The sequence below is a fragment of the Antechinus flavipes genome, chromosome 1 (assembly GCF_016432865.1).
Source record: "Antechinus flavipes isolate AdamAnt ecotype Samford, QLD, Australia chromosome 1, AdamAnt_v2, whole genome shotgun sequence".
NCBI lineage: Eukaryota > Metazoa > Chordata > Mammalia > Dasyuromorphia > Dasyuridae > Antechinus > Antechinus flavipes.
The window spans coordinates 215,859,860-215,876,625 of record NC_067398.1 but is presented as its reverse complement, the minus strand read 5'-3'; positions in this window follow the sequence as shown (position 1 = coordinate 215,876,625).

Below are 16,766 nucleotides of genomic sequence, written 5' to 3'. Positions count from 1 at the left end.
TGAGTACTTTGGACTTGTCTTGGATCATTTACTATATTAATTAGAGAAAATAAGTCTTTCACAGTTGATTATCATTTCAATATTTCAATTACTATAATACAATGCTTTCCTGGTTCTGCTCATTTCACTTTGCATTAGTTCATATAAGTCATTTCAGGTTTTTTCTAAAACCATCTTTCTTGTCATTTGTTAAAACACAATAATATTCCACCAAATTCATACAACCAGAATTTTTGAACCATTCCCCCAATTGATGAACATCCCTTCAATTTTCAGTTCTTTATTAAAACAAAAAGAGTTGCTATAAATATTTTGGTACAAATAAGTTCTTTTCCTTTTATCTTTGGTCCCTTTGGGACATAGATATAATAGTATTATTACTGTACCAAAGGGATTCCATGTTTTTATAGCCTTTTGGACATAGTTCCAAATTGTTCTCTAGGATAGTTAGACTAGTTTGCAACTCTATAAACAATGCATTAGTGTTTCTATTTTTCCACATTTTTTCTAATATTCATCATTTCCCTTTTTCTGTCATTTTAGCCAGTCGATAGGTGTTGAGGTAATGTCTCAGAGTTGTTTTAATTTGCATTTTTTTAATTACTAGGGAGTAAGAGTAAGAGTATATATATATATATGTATATATATATATATATATATATATATATATATATACACACATTTTTAATACACATTTCTTTGTGAACATGTTGGGAGAGAAAAATCAGAACAAAAGGGAAAAATCACAGGGGAAGAAAAAATCAGAAAAAAAGAAGTGAACACACCATGTGTTGATTTCCATTCAATCTCCAGAATTCTCTTTCTGGATGAAGATAGTGTTTTCTATCAAAAATTTATTGGGATTTCCTTGGATCACTGCACCACTGAGAAGAACCAAGTCTTTCATAGTTGATCATCACACAATCTTGCTATTACTGTGTACAATGTATTTCTAGTTCTGTTTGTTTTGCTCAGCATCAGTTCATACAAATCTTTTTCAGGCCTTTCTAAAATCAGCTTGTTTATCATTTTTTAGACAACAACAATATTCTGTTACCTTCATATACAACAACTTGTTCAACATTCCTCAGTTGATGGGTATCCACTCATTTTCCAATTTATTTTTTGCTACTGCAAAAAGGGCTGCTGCAAATATTTTTGCATATCTGGGTCCTTTTCCCTCCTTTATGATTTCCTTGGGATACAGACCCAGTAATAACACTCAAAGAGTATGCACAATTTTATAGCCCTTTGGGCATAGTTCCAAATTGCTCCCCAAAATGGTTGGATCATTTCACAACTCCCCCAACAATGCATTCGTGTCACAGTTTTCCTATATTTCCTCTAGCATTCATTATTATCTTTTCCTCTCATCTTAGCCAATCTGAGAAGTGTGAGGTTGTTTTTATCTCAGAGTTGTTTTAATTTGCTTTTCATAAGAGCATTTTTTCATGTAATTATTAATCGTTTTGATGTCTTCTTCTGAAAACTATTTGCTCATATTCTTTGAAGATTTATCAATTCTACAATGAACCAATTTCTCTTTTATAGGCAATAACCTTGCTACATGTCTCAGGGTAAATAATTAGTAAACTCATCTGCTCTTGGTATGGGAGGGAGAGAAAGAATGATCTTTAAACCTGGATTTCTGAATCCTATTATCCATTTATCAAGTCTCAAGTGAAAAAGTAGAGAGCTAGCATTCAGAAGTTGGGTTTTCTGTTTGAATCTGTTAGCCTTCCTCCCTGTGGTGGATGGCAAGAAGAATGACTGCTCATAAAGGCCTCCAACTTCATTCTTCCAGCCAAAAACACAATCCCAGAAATCTTTAAATTACAAAAACAGCTGGTGAATTTAAAGTAGTGTTTATTTGAATCTGTCATCTCCATGCTCTTTATATGTGCTATAATGGTAATTACAAATGGCCAAAAGTGTAATGAGCTACAAAACATAGTGAGTTACCCATCACTGAAATATGCAAGCAGCAATTGGATGATCAATGTTGGGAAATGTGGTAGAAGGGAATCCTGTTACATAGGGTGGAACTAGATGACCTGTCAGGTCTCTGCCAACTCTGAAATTCTGTGATTCTCTAACTTGGTTTTCATCTCTTAGACCTTCAAATCTAAAATACAGGGACAAAAAAAATCTAGTGGAACATACTCAAAACCAAATTCACTAAAACAGTTTTCAAAAGGATGCTTCTTCAGCCCCTAAAAACACTATCAACTTTTATCCAGAGGCTTCCACTTCCAGACATGGTAGAAGCTATTTGAGTGTTAATCACTGCTCTGAGATAAAAGTTTTGAAAGATGACTCTTAATGCTTCAGGCTCTAGTCAAAGAATCAGAATCTACTCATAGAGGAAAAGCAGATGGCTATAATATTTCACATGGATGCTGTTGAGGTTTACAGTACCATATCTAGAGAATTTTCTTGAATACTTCAAGGGAAGGGAGTGCTGCTTATAAGCATGGAGCTGCTCTACCACCTCCATCCCAAAATGATAAGGTGAGTATTCCTCCTGGATTACAGTGATGGTAATTATATTTTCTAAACCAATAATAAAGACACATGGTCTACTAAAGAATATTATTTTTGCATTCATTAAAAATATACCTTTTTTGTAACCAAGACTTTCCTTTTCTGGTAAAAGAAGTATAAATTATTCATATGCTTCCTATTGAGCATGTACTTCAAGAGGACAGAAAAATCCCACATTGTAAAAAAATATGTAGCAGTACTTTTTGTGGTAGAAAAAAACCTGGATCCAAGTAGGTACCAATCAATGGAAAAAAAGGCTAAAATATTATGTTGTATTAATACAATGCAATATCACTATGCTATAAAGATTAATGAATATGAAGAATTCAGAGAAAAATGGAAAGAGTCACCAGAAATAATACATGGTAATAAAAGATGCATCTCAACAAGAAGCTACAAAAGGACTACATTATTGTAGTCATGTAATAATGTAAAAAGTCAATCAAAATTAAATTACTTCTTGTGACCAAGCTTGGTCCTGGAAAATATATGATGAGATTGCTCAGTAGGGTAGTAGGAGGTTCTGTGAGGCAGAAGGCTACATATACTATTAAATGTTTTATTTGTTATTTGGTTTTTCTGGGATTTGGATTAAAGCGTAGTATTTTCACCTTTTTGTCTTTGTTTGTAATGTTTTGTGTTTTTTTTTTTTTTAAATCTGGTTTTTCTTGCACTGCATGACAAATACAGAAATATGTTTAGAAAAATTGCACATTTTTAAACTGTATCAGATTGCTTGCTGTCTTGAGAGGAGAGAAGAAAAATTTGGAACATAAGGTTTTGCAAAAGTAAAGGTTGAAAATTATCTTTGCATGTATTTGGAAAATAAAATACTATTAATAAATTTTTAAAATAACAGTAATGTTGACTGACAGAATATCAGATGGGGTAAATAAAACCTAAATAGAAAATAACAAATAAGGAACTGACAAATTTGTACCTACTGCTGACCAGGGTAGGGGGTGAAAGAGGCCTCAATGAGGTAGAAAGTATCTCTTGAGCCAAGTCTCACTTGATCTGCTGTCACTTCCCTGGAGCTACCACTCCCACTCTGTGACATCAAAGGATTAGTTCAGATCTTTTGGATAGCTACTTTCAGTAGCTGTTGGCTTTCATGTTAGACTTCTGAGTCCCTTCTTCTTGCTTTTCTGGCATATTCCATCCATAACTCCTTTTTTTCCCCTTTTTCTTTTTTTAGACCCCAGAGGAAGTAGGCTCTGAGTTTTAGGGGTTTTTCAGTATGTCTAGTTACTTCTATACCAAAGACAGTTTATATCAGGAAATACCTCCAAAGATAAGAAAGAGTGAGGCAAAATGCATGATTTCCTTTGCCTTACAAAAAAGAAGGAAATGAAAAAGGACATGCAGAAGTAGCCTTGTGGGTCAAGAACTTGGAGGATAGAAGTAGGTTAGTGGATTCAAGTCTGTTTTTTTTTTTTTTTTTTTTTTTTTTTTTTAAATAGCCTTTTATTTACAGGTTATATATATGGGTAATTTTACAGCATCGACAATTGCCAAACCTCTTGTTCCAATTTTTCCCCTCCTTCCCCCCCCATCCCCCAGATGAATTAGATATATTAAAATATGAATTAGATACACAATAAGTAGACATGACCAAACCATTATTTTGCTGTACAAAAAGAATCGGACTCTGAAATAGTGTACAATTAGCCTGTGAAGGAAATCCAAAATGCAGGCAGGCAAAAATATAGGAATTGGGAAGTCAATGTAATGGTTCTTAGTCATCTCCCAGAGTTCTTTCGCTGGGTGTAGCTGCTTCAATTCATTACTGCTCTATTGGAACTGATTTGGTTCATCTCATTGCTGGAGATGCCCACGTCCATCAGAATTGATCATCATATAGTATTGTTGAAGTATATAATGATCTCCTGGTCCTGCTCATTTCACTTAGCATCAGCTGTTGTCTCTCCAGGCCTTTCTGAAATCATCCAGTTGGTCATTTCTTACAGAACAATAATAATCTATGATATTCATATACCACAATTTATTCAGCCATTCTCCAATTGATGGGCATCCACTCAGTTTCCAGTTTCTGGCCACTACAAAAAGGGCTGCCACAAACATAAGTGCACATACAGGTCTCTTATCCTTCTTTAAAATCTCTTTGGGATATAAGCCCAGTAGAAACACTACTGGATCAAAGGATATGAACAGTTTTGAGCATAGTTCCAAATTGCTCTCCAGAATGGCTGGGTGTATTCACAATTCCACCAACAATATATTAGTGTCCCTGTTTTCCCACATCCCCTCCAACATTCCACATTATCTTTCCCTGTCATTCTAGCCAATCTGATAGGTATGTAGTGGTTTCTCAGAATTATCTTAATTTGCATTTCTCTGATTAATAATGACTTGGAGCATCTTTTCATATGGCTAGAAATAGTTTAAATTTCTTCGTCTGAGAATTGTCTGCTCATACATTTTTCAACTTCTTAACAGAAAGTATTTTAAAATGTCTCCCATTCCATACTGAGGTCAGTGGGATTAAGACAGGTCACTAAAACATTTTCTGTGCCCGAAATATTTAGTCTACTAAAGAAGAGGCAAAAGACAGGTGCAATACATCTATATGTGTAAAAATACAAAATAATTGTAAAAATAAGAAAAAATTAGCCTGGCCTTCTGCAAAAAGTGGTATTTCAGTTATCTTGAAGAAAAGGAAGGATTTTGAGAAGAACAGCATAGGAGAGAGAATTTTAAGCAAGGAAGATAGCAAAAGATCAGAGATGGTAATAGAACATGAGGCTCTATCTTGCATATTTTGGGGCTGCAGAATGAATATGCCAGGGAATAATGTATATGAAGACTGGAAAGATTTTTTAAATTTTAGTTGATTATTTATGTCTGTCTCCTTTGTGACATCATTTAGGGGTTTCCTGGTAGAATTACTGGAGTGGTTTGTCATTGATGGGGTGAACCCTGAAACTGTCCTTGACTTTTGGGGTGAGCCCTGAAACTCTCCTGACAGGGATTCATCCTTGGGACAGTTAAGTGGTTTCATTAAGATTGGTCTAGCACCACTACTGGGCTTATACCCCAAAGAGATACTAAAGAAAGGAAAGGGACCTGTATGTGCCAAAATGTTTGTGGCAGCCCTGTTTGTAGTGACTAGAAACTGGAAATTGAATGGATGCCCATCAATTGGAGAATGGCTGGGTAAATTGTGGCATATGAATGTTATGGAATATTATTGTTCTGTAAGAAATGAGCAGCAGGAGGAATACAGAGAGGCTTGGAGAGACTTACATGAACTGATGCTAAGTGAAATGAGCAGAACCAGGAGATCATTATACACTTCGACAACGACATTGTATGAGGATGTATTCTGATGGAAGTGGATTTCTTTGACAAAGAGACCTAACTGAGTTTCAATTTATAAATGATGGACAGAAGCAGCTACACCCAAAGAAAGAACACTGAGAAATGAATGTGAACTATTTGCATTTTTGTTTTTCTTTCCGGGTTATTTTTATCTTCTGAATCCAATTCTCCCTGTGCAACCAGAGAACTGTTCAGTTCTGCAAACATATATTGTATCTAGGATATACTGCAACATATCTAACATATATAGGACTGCTTGCCATCTAGGGGAGGGGGTGGAGAGAGGGAGGGGAAAGATTGGAACAGAAATGAGTGCAAGGGATAATGCTGTAAAAAATTACCCTGTCATGGGTTCTGTCAATAAAAAGTTATTATTAAATTTAAAAAAAAAAAAAAGATTGGTCTAGCACCACTCCCTACTTAGCTCAAACTTAAGTGATCTCAGTTAGTTGGAGATCTGGACCTGATATTTCTATTGAATAGCTGTACCCTCTATTGAGCTGAAAATTAGTCCAGGATAACTCCTTCTTAGGTCGAACTTAAGTGATCTCATTCAATTGAAAATCTAGACCTGGGGTCAGTGACAACATTGAAGGAATCTTATTCAATTGAAACCTCAGTCTCAGATTCCTTATAAAAACACACAATTTTAAACTCATAATTTGCAAAAGTAGGAATCATACCTCGCCAAAGGATTTCTTTCCCCTTGCCCACTGTGAAGAGACATCCTCTTCTCAGTGATAAACTTTTTGTAATCTCTCTGCCAGAATTTCTCTGCTAGGACCTTTATCTCTCCACCAGGACTTTGTCACTTGGAAGTCAGTCTTCCTAGCAAAAGCTGACTTCTGTAATGCCAACAATAAACTTCCTTTTGCCAGTCTAATATTTCAAATTTGTGAATTCTTTCATGTTGGACCTGCACCGACCAAAGAGAAGTTCCCACAACTCTGTACTGTCAATGACCACATCATCATTTCCTTCTCCAGCTCATTTTTACAGATAAATAAATAGGGAGAAGTGACTTTCCCAGGACTATACAGTAAGTATCTGATGATTAGAATGAGCCTTCTTAACTTCAGGCCCTTAATTCTGTCCACTGCACCACCCAGATGCCCCTAGACTTATCTGAAGAAGATATTCATAACAGCATTATTTGTAACAATTTTTTAAAAAAGGAAATACTATATTTATTTTCAATGATCAAAGAATTATTGGGGAGAAATGATAGAACACTAGAATATCATTGTACCACAATTTATGAATATGGAGGCTTCAAAGAACTATAAAAGAATTTGTATGAAGTGGTGCAAAAAAATGACTAAGCAAAACCAGAAGAACAATACATAGAACTACTGTAACTCTATATATGAGAAAACCTCAAACAACAAAAAAATTAAATATCAAATTAAAATATTAGACAATTAGACAAAAACATTAGAAAATTAGAAAATGACTGAAATTCAAGATTGCAATCATAAACATTTGCCCTTTTATGTTATTTTACTTAACTATCCTGAATGGGAGTTAAACTCTAGAAAGTTTTGAAGTTACACACACACATACACACACACACACACACACACACACACAAAAAAACACACACACACACACACACATATATATATACATACATAATAAAGCAATAATTTTAAACAAAGTTTCAGTGGAAGGTAATGGTAGAAACAACATTAGCCACAGAATTTCATCCTTTGCCTTTTCCTCCCATAAGAGTCTTCTAATTCAAGGTAATTATGTAGTGCAAGGGACAGAATGTTGGGCTTGGAATCAAGAAGACTGAATTAAAATTCTCCTTCAGAAACAATAGCTAGCTATATGATTTCTCTGAGTCATTTAGTCTCTATTTGCCTCAGTTTTCTTAACTATAAAATGGTTACTGTAAAAGGATTGCTATGAAGATCAAATGATATATTTGTAACAAGCTCTTGTAACATGCACATCACCTGGTGCATGATAGGCACCATAGAAATGCATATTCCCTTTCCTAGGCAAATGAATGTTAAGTACAAAAGGTATTATGAACCAGAACTTGAAACAAGGTGCTAAGTCAGTGGAATTGATAGAGCCAATGATTATTTAGCATGAGCTTAACTGTTCAGTTCTGCAAACATATATTGTATCTAGGATATACTGCAACATATCTAACATATATAGGACTGCTTGCCTTCTAGGGGAGGGGGTGGAGAGAGGGAGGGGAAAGATTGGAACAGAAATGAGTGCAAGGGATAATGCTGTAAAAAATTACCCTGTCATGGGTTCTGTCAATAAAAAGTTATTATTAAATTAAAAAAAAAAAAAAAAAAAAAAAAAAAAAAAAAAAAAAAAAAAAAAAAAAAAAAAAAAAAAAAAAAGATTGGTCTAGCACCATTACTGGGCTTATACCCCAAAGAGATACTAAAGAAAGGAAAGGGACCTGTATGTGCCAAAATGTTTGTGGCAGCCCTGTTTGTAGTGACTAGAAACTGGAAATTGAATGGATGCCCATCAATTGGAGAATGGCTGGGTAAATTGTGGCATATGAATGTTATGGAATATTATTGTTCTGTAAGAAATGAGCAGCAGGAGGAATACAGAGAGGCTTGGAGAGACTTACATGAACTGATGCTAAGTGAAATGAGCAGAACCAGGAGATCATTATACACTTCGACAACGACATTGTATGAGGATGTATTCTGATGGAAGTGGATTTCTTTGACAAAGAGACCTAACTGAGTTTCAATTTATAAATGATGGACAGAAGCAGCTACACCCAAAGAAAGAACACTGAGAAATGAATGTGAACTATTTGCATTTTTGTTTTTCTTTCCGGGTTATTTTTATCTTCTGAATCCAATTCTCCCTGTGCAACCAGAGAACTGTTCAGTTCTGCAAACATATATTGTATCTAGGATATACTGCAACATATCTAACATATATAGGACTGCTTGCCTTCTAGGGGAGGGGGTGGAGAGAGGGAGGGGAAAGATTGGAACAGAAATGAGTGCAAGGGATAATGCTGTAAAAAATTACCCTGTCATGGGTTCTGTCAATAAAAAGTTATTATTAAATTAAAAAAAAAAAAAGATTGGTCTAGCACCATTACTGGGCTTATACCCCAAAGAGATACTAAAGAAAGGAAAGGGACCTGTATGTGCCAAAATGTTTGTGGCAGCCCTGTTTGTAGTGACTAGAAACTGGAAATTGAATGGATGCCCATCAATTGGAGAATGGCTGGGTAAATTGTGGCATATGAATGTTATGGAATATTATTGTTCTGTAAGAAATGAGCAGCAGGAGGAATACAGAGAGGCTTGGAGAGACTTACATGAACTGATGCTAAGTGAAATGAGCAGAACCAGGAGATCATTATACACTTCGACAACGACATTGTATGAGGATGTATTCTGATGGAAGTGGATTTCTTTGACAAAGAGACCTAACTGAGTTTCAATTTATAAATGATGGACAGAAGCAGCTACACCCAAAGAAAGAACACTGAGAAATGAATGTGAACTATTTGCATTTTTGTTTTTCTTTCCGGGTTATTTTTATCTTCTGAATCCAATTCTCCCTGTGCAACCAGAGAACTGTTCAGTTCTGCAAACATATATTGTATCTAGGATATACTGCAACATATCTAACATATATAGGACTGCTTGCCTTCTAGGGGAGGGGGTGGAGAGAGGGAGGGGAAAGATTGGAACAGAAATGAGTGCAAGGGATAATGCTGTAAAAAATTACCCTGTCATGGGTTCTGTCAATAAAAAGTTATTATTAAATTAAAAAAAAAAAAAAAAGATTGGTCTAGCACCACTCCCTACTTAGCTCAAACTTAAGTGATCTCAGTTAGTTGGAGATCTGGACCTGATATTTCTATTGAATAGCTGTACCCTCTATTGAGCTGAAAATTAGTCCAGGATAACTCCTTCTTAGGTCGAACTTAAGTGATCTCATTCAATTGAAAATCTAGACCTGGGGTCAGTGACAACATTGAAGGAATCTTATTCAATTGAAACCTCAGTCTCAGATTCCTTATAAAAACACACAATTTTAAACTCATAATTTGCAAAAGTAGGAATCATACCTCGCCAAAGGATTTCTTTCCCCTTGCCCACTGTGAAGAGACATCCTCTTCTCAGTGATAAACTTTTTGTAATCTCTCTGCCAGAATTTCTCTGCTAGGACCTTTATCTCTCCACCAGGACTTTGTCACTTGGAAGTCAGTCTTCCTAGCAAAAGCTGACTTCTGTAATGCCAACAATAAACTTCCTTTTGCCAGTCTAATATTTCAAATTTGTGAATTCTTTCATGTTGGACCTGCACCGACCAAAGAGAAGTTCCCACAACTCTGTACTGTCAATGACCACATCATCATTTCCTTCTCCAGCTCATTTTTACAGATAAATAAATAGGGAGAAGTGACTTTCCCAGGACTATACAGTAAGTATCTGATGATTAGAATGAGCCTTCTTAACTTCAGGCCCTTAATTCTGTCCACTGCACCACCCAGATGCCCCTGTACTTTAAAATCGTATGAGCAGAGAATTGAATCAGGAAGACCAATTAGAAGTCTATTTATTGCAATAATTCAGGAGAAAGGTGATAAGGGTGATGTCAGTGGAGGAATAGGGAATGTATCCAAGAAATACTGTAGAGTAAGGAGCAAAAAAAGGGAAATAATTACACATGCAGAGTGAAAGAAAGTGACAAGTTCAGGATGATACTGAGGTTGTAAGTATGGTTAACTAGAAGAATGCAGTACTCTCAATTGTAAGAGAAAATCGAGAAGAGAAGTGGGTTTTTGGAGGAAAGATTATAAATTCTGATTTGGACGCGTTGAATTTGAGATTACTGGGGAACAATTGGGGCCACTAAATAGCAGGGTGGATAGAGTGTCAGCCTAGAGTCAAGAAGACTCATCTTTCTGAGTTCAAATCTGGCCTCAGACACTTACTGGCTATGTGACCCTGAACAAATTACTTCACCCTGTTTGCCTCATTTTCCTCATCTGTAAAATGAGCTGGAAAAGGCAAACAACTCCAGTATCTTTGCAAGAAAACCCTAAATTAAGTCAAAGAGTTGTACATAACTGAACAATTGCTATAGAGCATCCAGTTCAAAATGTTCAATTGGTAATTGATAGTATGGGATTAGAGTTCTAGAGAAAGATTGGGGTGAACAAATTAGATCTAGGAATTATTTACATAGAGATGATCATTAAATCTGTGGGAAATGAAGAGATCACCAAGTAAAAGGGATCACAAAGAAATTTGAAAAGAAGGCCCAGGGCAGAGCTTTGGAAAGAATATCCATAGTTAATTGGAGTTACCTGGATAAAGATCCAACAAAGGAGAAATGAGAAGAATCAGCCTGATATGTATAAAGAAAACCAAGAGAGAGATTCAGAGACAGAGAGAGACAGGGAAAAACAGAGACAGAAAGACAGGGAGAGAAAGATGGAGAGACAAAGAGACACAGAAAGAGATAGAGAGATAGAGATAGAGAAAGAGTAAAATAGAGACAGAGTATACAGGAAGAGGTGATCAACAATGGCTTGAGAATGATGCAGATTAAATAATTTCAATTTTGCAATTAAGAAATCATTAGTAAGTTGTTTAAATTTAAACAACTCTGAATTTCACCTCATACATAGTAGATTGTTGAATATGATAGTGAAGCAAGTAGAATTAGAAAGTACAGAAGCCAACATCACCCGACAAAAGAGAGGTAAGAAAGGGAAAACAAAGTTTCTCCTCTCTCACTGGTTCAAGTTATAATATCCTTTGGGTACAACAGATAGAATATTGGAAAAGAGAGGGTTTTTAGAGAGAACTACAAATGTAATTCTCTAGAATAAGCTACAATACTATAGAGAAAAATAGCTTTGAAGGACAACAAACACAATGACCAGTCACATCTCTAAAAGAATGACAATGAACCATAATTTCCATCTTTTGACATAGAGATGGTAAACTAGAAGTGCAGAATGTGAAATACATTTTAGACTTGACTAATGTGTAAATTTGTTTTTTCCTGATACACTTATTTGTTGAGGGAATGATGCCTTTATTTTTCTTTTTTTTTTTTTTTTTTGTAAGAGAGAATAAGGAAAAGGGTAGTGAAAGCTATATTTTAATTAAGGAAAAATGTTAATAAACCATTAAAAAAAAGAAAGAAATTCAGAAGGAGCATAGAAATTCTCTTCCTGGTAGAACGGGGAGTGGGACTTTGTCATGATCAGTAATTAAGATACCTTTTTCTATCAACCTTGTTCATCTAAGGATACACCCTGGTCAAAACCTAACACATTTCTTGTAGTATAAACTGTTTTTTCCCCACTCTTTTATTGTGCTTACATTTCAGATAGCTCTTATCTAATAAAATCTATCCGTCTTCATCAGGAGAGGCAGAAAGTGAAGGAAAAAGCAGTTTTTCAGGAAAGGCTTTATCCAATTCTGTTTCATTGGTGTTATCATTTCTTTATATTGGCATTTGAAGAATTTCTCTCTGTGTCTCTGTCTCTGTCCATCTCTTTCTGCCTTTGTCATTCTATTTTTTTTTCTCACACCTCTCTGTATTTGTAGATCTCAATTCACATAACAAAGCAGTATTATTTGCTAACAAGGTTTCATAATAGAAAAAGGCAATCTAAATAAAAAGCAACAGATAAAGCAACACTTCTACATCTTCTTAATTAATATACTATAATGCTCTTTCAAAGTCTTTTCATTTCTCTCTAAATTCACTATAGTTCTCCCTTACCTTTATCCTATCAGGTAAGAACCATGCCTCATATTTTATTTTAAAAATTGAGGTCAAATAAATAAATTGAGGTTTTTCATCAAGAGCTCCCTTCTCTCCTTATTTCATATGACTCAGATGCCTTCTATCATTATCTCTTCCTTCAATTCATCTCATATGAAGATTTAGCCCTTCTACTTTCCCAGGCAAATCTTTTTACATGTAGGAGTGATCCCATTCCTTCTGTCTTCTTCAGCAGATTGTTCATTCTATCATCTACACTCACTTTTCTCCCTGGCTGGTGGCTGCTCCTCTATTGCCCACAACATGCCATGTTTCTCCCATCCTCAAAACCCCCTCACTTAATCTTTCTATCCTTGATAACATGCTATAACTCTTCTGCCTTTTGAGGCTAAACTCATTGAGAAGATAGGTGCCTCCATTTCCTCTACTCTCACTCTCTTCTTCATTCTATAGTGTGGCTTCCAACTTCATTCTATTGAAACTACTTTCTCCAAAAGGTACCAATGATTTCTTAATTGATAAAACCAATAACCTTTTCTCATTCTTCACCCTTCTTGATCTCTCTACAGCCTTTGACACTGTACATTACCCTCTTTGCCTTGATACTTTCCTCATTATTCACTCCTGGTTCTCCTTCTACCTATATGATCTATTTTCTGTCTCCTTTGCTAGATCCTCATCCAGATAAGGTCCTCTAACCACAGGTATTCCACAGGACACTCTCCCAGATCCTCTTTCTTCTCATTCTCAATATGCTCCAGCGATGTCCTCTTGCCTCCAGTATCAATAACTACTTAAAAGGATTCACAATCACTAATGATCAGAGAAATCCAAATCAAAAAAATCTTTAAAATATCTCACTGAAGAAATTGGCAAAGATGATAATAGAGGAGAAATGAAATGTTGATGAGGATATGAGAAAACTAGTATGGTAATTTTTTTTTTAGTTGTGCTCTGAATTCTTCCAAATATTAGACTTATCTGAAGAAGATATTCATAACAGCATTATTTGTAACAATTTTTTTAAAAAGGAAATACTATATTTATTTTCAATGATCAAAGAATTATTGGGGAGAAATGATAGAACACTAGAATATCATTGTACCACAATTTATGAATATGGAGGCTTCAAAGAAATATAAAAGAATTTGTATGAAGTGGTGCAAAAAAATGACTAAGCAAAACCAGAAGAACAATACATAGAACTACTGTAACTCTATATATGAGAAAACCTCAAACAACAAAAAAATTAAATATCAAATTAAAATATTAGACAATTAGACAAAAACATTAGAAAATTAGAAAATGACTGAAATTCAAGATTGCAATCATAAACATTTGCCCTTTTATGTTATTTTACTTAACTATCCTGAATGGGAGTTCTACCGGTGAGAAGAGCTGCATGAAAATGGCTTCTGAGCCATAGCTACTAACATACACAATCACATATATACAATAATGCAATTATAGATCAGTCTGAGCTAGGTGGAAAGCCAGTCTGCAACTATAATTCTCTGGGAATGTAAGGAAGAACACTGGCACCTGATGATTATCATGTAAATAGCATATTTCACAGATAGCTCCAAACGAAAGACAGCTTTGCTGGTCTTAGGAGTATTATTTTCACTGGAGCCATTCAAGAAAGGCTGCATGTAAGGTTTGTGTGCCTAAGAGCATCCAGTGGACATAGAGTAGAATTCACCAGTTAGAAGTAGATGGGATTTTTGAAAGAAAGTTTCTGATCTCACTTAGTCATGTTGGCTTTGAAGAGTAGTTTGTCTCCAAGGGAAGCCATAGGGAAGACATCAAATGTTATATTAAAATTGATCTGTATAGGGAGAAAAGAGAGAAGGGGAGATGATATTCAAAGGGAAGGAGTACAAAAAAAGAAAGAACAGGAGGAAAAAGTAAAGGAGGTATCACTGACCTCACTTTTCCCCCCAAAGATGGGGTGATTAAAATGACAGTGATTGCTTCTTAAGGTCTCATTATCAGCTATTCCTGACTCACAGGTCACAGGAAGCAAATTTTGAGGTGTCTAAAGGAAGAGAGAAAACCAGAAATACATAATAGTTATATAGATGAAAAAAAAGGAAACAATAGATTTGTTCTTTGTAGAGCAAGTAATAGAAACCACGTGTGGCAATTTTCTGCTCTACACAAGAAATTGCTAACAATTAAAGCTATCTTGTAGGGTTATAGGAATGTGGGATTTAGAGCTAGAAATAACTCTAGAAATCATCTTCTAATCCAACTCCCTCATTTTAAAGATGGAATAAACAGGGAATAAGCACTTATGGCACATGTTATTATGTTACATCATAATATATTATGTTGTATTATATTATATATGCCACTGTGTGAAGACTTTACAAATATCTCATTTGATTCTCATAAGAATACCTAGAGATAGGTACTCTTATTATTATTCCTATTTTATAGTTAAAATAACTGAGGCAGACAGAGGTTGACCAATTAACCCATCTGGAATGGCTAGTAAGCATCCACGGAGATGGTCAGATCTGAAGTCAGGTTTTCCTGACTCCAAACCTGGCTCTCTATCCACTGTACCACCTAGTTGCCTCAGTTGAGGAAACAAAACCCAAAGAGATACCTTGTCTTTCCCAGTTTTCCAGCAGAGTTGGGGTTCAATCTGTCTACTGATGCTTTTTTTTGGAAAGGCAATGGGATTTTAATGATTTGCCCATAGTCCCACAGTTAGTAAGCATTAAATGTCTGAGGTCAAATTTAAACTCAGGTCCTCCTGATTCCAGGGCTGGGACACTATCCACTTTTAAGATGTGGTTCAATCTACCTCTCCAGTCTTAGCTCATATTACTCTCCTTTATGTATTATGTAGTATAACCACTACAGTGGTAAACTACATATGCAAGTGTACTATGTACTAAGTGATACAGTAGATAGAGCACTGGACTTAGAAGCAGGAAAATCTGAGTTTGAACTCTTAGATATATTTACTATCTGTGTGATCTCAAACAAGTCACAAATTCTGTTTCTCTCAGTTTCCTTATTTATAAAATGAGGATAATTGGAGTACCTACCTCTCAAGTTTGTTATTGATCTTTGTGTCTTCCTCACCAAATAACCTGGTGTTTTGCAAATAAAAGGTATTTAATAATGTGGAGATGACCTCTAATGTGCTATGATTTGATGATATCTAGATCTTGCAGTACAAGAATTCCTTTGAAAAGGGATGAGGGAGAAAAGGTGGTAAATTTTTTTTTTTTAACTTTGGAAAGCTGAACATAATATAATATTAAGGTCATCTTGACAAATGCTCTCTCTGCCACAGTTCTTCTCAAAGGGAAAGTGTATATATATAGAGAGAGAGAGAAAGAAAGAGACAGAGAGAGAGAGAAAGGTAAGAGGATCACAGGAAGACAAAGAAGAGGAGGAGGTGAAATGCGAAGAGGAAGAAGACAATGAAGAGGAAGAGAAAAAAGAAAAAGAAGGAAGGGAGAAAAGGGAGGGAAGAAGAAAGGAAGAAAGAAGAGGGAAGAAAGGAAGAAGGAAGCAAGAAAGAAAGGAAAGGAAGAAGGAAGGAAGGAAAGAAAGGAAGGGAGAAGAAAGGAAGGACAGGAAAAAGGAAGGAAGGAAAGAAAGGAAGGAAGGAAAGGAAGAAAGGGAGGAAAGAAAGAAAAAGAAAAAATGAAAGAAAAGAAAGAGAGAGAAAGAAAGAAAAGAAAGAAAAAAGAAAAAGAAGAAAAGATCTTAGTAACGCCATCCATCCAGGTCCTACTGCCTTCTCAGAACTTACACATCCTGCTTTCTCTAATCCTTTTTCTTAACCACTTTGTAGCAGTTCTTTCCCCAGTACTCACTGATGCAGTGAAGAGAGTTTGAGAATTTCTGGCCAATGCAGTGCGAGGTTCCCAGATAAAGATATGGGCTATCCCTCCAAAGGGAAAAAAAAAAATGATTGGGGTCAATGAATCCATCATGCATTCCTTTTCTTAAAAAAAAATCAGGTATCCTCACACTCAAATTCCCCAGTTTTACATACTAGGTTCCCCATAAGTAGACAGATAAAAATAAGAATCTATCAGGAAACAGTCCCTAATTGAATATATACAAATGGACTGGTAATACAAAGAATG